Raw genomic sequence first — 2,079 nt, 5'->3', positions numbered from 1 at the left:
GGAGGAGGAGGAGGAGAAGGAGAAGGAGAAGGAGAAGGAGAAGGAGAAGGAGAAGGAGAAGGAGAAGGAGAAGGAGAAGGAGAAGGAGAAGAAGGAGGAGGGGAGAGGGGAAGAGGGAAAGAGAGCTCCAAAAACCAAACCAAACCAAAACAAAAACAAGAACAAAAACTGCATTTGAAAGTAGAAGTGAGACTGGGGAACAGAGGGACTAATGGGGGGGGGAGGGGGAGGGTAACAGAATGTGAGGGACTAGGCCCAGATTACAGGTGTGCATGAAAATTGTTTTAAATGTTTTTAATTTTTTTTTTTTTGAAATTTGGGAGATTCTCTAGTCCTCTTAGATTTCCAAAACTCATTTACATATCAGGAACCTTCTATCATTTAACTTGTTACACCCCCCCAAATTATCTCAGATTTTTGGGGTACAAGGGACCCAACTCAGGGCCTCCTTGGAAGTCACTCTTCCCTGAGCTATACCCAAGTCATCCTAGCGCATTCTTAGGGCATGGGGAGCCTTGCTCTCTGCAGATTGGAAATCAGCTTTGTTGTGAGTGTTCTAAAAGCTTTGTCATCCTTGGCAGGCAGTGGTGGCGCACGCCTTTAATCCCAGCACTTGGGAGGCAGAGGCAGAGCAATGTCTGAGTTCGAGGCCAGCCTGGTCTACAGAGTGAGTTCCAGGACAGCCAGAGATACACAGAGAAACCCTGTCTCGAAAAACAAAAAAAGAAAAAAAAAAAAGAAAAAAGGAAGAACGAAAAAGCTAGTCATCCTCCAGCCTTTCTGGGCACCCCCCCCCCCATGGAATCGAGAGTCCCAGTCCCTCCTCGACTTGTAGAAAGGCGACTGTGTTAGTTACCTTTGTGTCATTGTGACCACAGCGTGTGACTGAAATAAGTTAATGGTGAGGATATTTATTTGGGCTCAGAACTTTGAGAGGGCTCTAGTCTGTTGCGAAGGGGGCAGTGTGGTATATCATCAGTTCAGTGTGGACCGTGAGGGATAGGTTAGTCACCTCAGGGAGGATCCGGATGCAGAAAAATAGGCAGGAAGTGAGTAGGGAGATCTCAGGAGCCCTCCCCACTCACCTGGGTCCTCCCAGAGTTTCTAGAACCTTCCCAAAAAGCACCATCAGCTGGAGACCAAGAATCAACAATTGAGCCTGGGGGTCTACTTCAGATGTGAACCCAGCAGTGGCTCCCTGGGAATGCTCTCTTCTCATTATCCTGAGTTCTCTCTGCGCCCTTTAAGGTTTTCATTGCTATTTGTTGTGATGGAGCGTTCTTGACTTCTCCGCACCTTGTGGGCATGGCTAAATGAAGACACTAGGCGACTTCCCCTGGGGACTGTGCCTGCTAGAGGCTGGAAGCTTCTGTAGTCAGGGTGTCTGGCCCCAGATCTGGTTTCCCAGCCATTAAATCTCGTGTCCTCAGACGGCCACCTCACTTCACTTATGGGATGTGGATAATAGCATGCTCCACCTTCTTAGTCATTACTGTGATGGCCGAGTGGGATAACGTGGGGAAAGCGGCCTTGAGAAGGAGCCATCATCTACGAGTACACGGTGCTGGCCATCTTTACATTCTGTCCATGTTTTACCTATAATTGGCACTTCAGAAAAAATGTAGTACCTTAAAATTTAAAATGGCATATATTTTAAAAGGGATGTGCATCATAACAAACACTTAGATGCCATTTTAACATCTTCTTTAATCAGGGCATGGTGGCTCAGACTTGTTTTCTTGATCAATAGAGGCAGGAGATAACATCCACGAGGCTGAGAACAGCCTGGTCAACAAAGCAATTTCTAGATCAGTCAGAGAGACACAGACCCCGCGTATGAATAAATAAATAGTAAATAAATAAATACACAAATATGTAAATGTTTTATTTTTATGTTAAGCCCTAATCTTATCAGTTTTTCTAATAAAATACAAAAAGTTGCTAATTTGATATCTCTAGCTAATGGTGTCAGAATGTCTATGTGACCACAGAAAGCAGTCTAGAGGGCAGGGATGCAGCTCAGTTGGTAGAGTGCTTGCCTAGCATGCAGGAAGCCTGTGTTTGATCCCTAGCATGACG

The sequence above is a fragment of the Mus pahari genome, chromosome 20 (assembly GCF_900095145.1).
Source record: "Mus pahari chromosome 20, PAHARI_EIJ_v1.1, whole genome shotgun sequence".
NCBI classification, from domain to species: domain Eukaryota; kingdom Metazoa; phylum Chordata; class Mammalia; order Rodentia; family Muridae; genus Mus; species Mus pahari.
The sequence above is the reverse complement of the archived record's forward strand: the minus strand, read 5'-3'. Positions refer to the sequence as shown.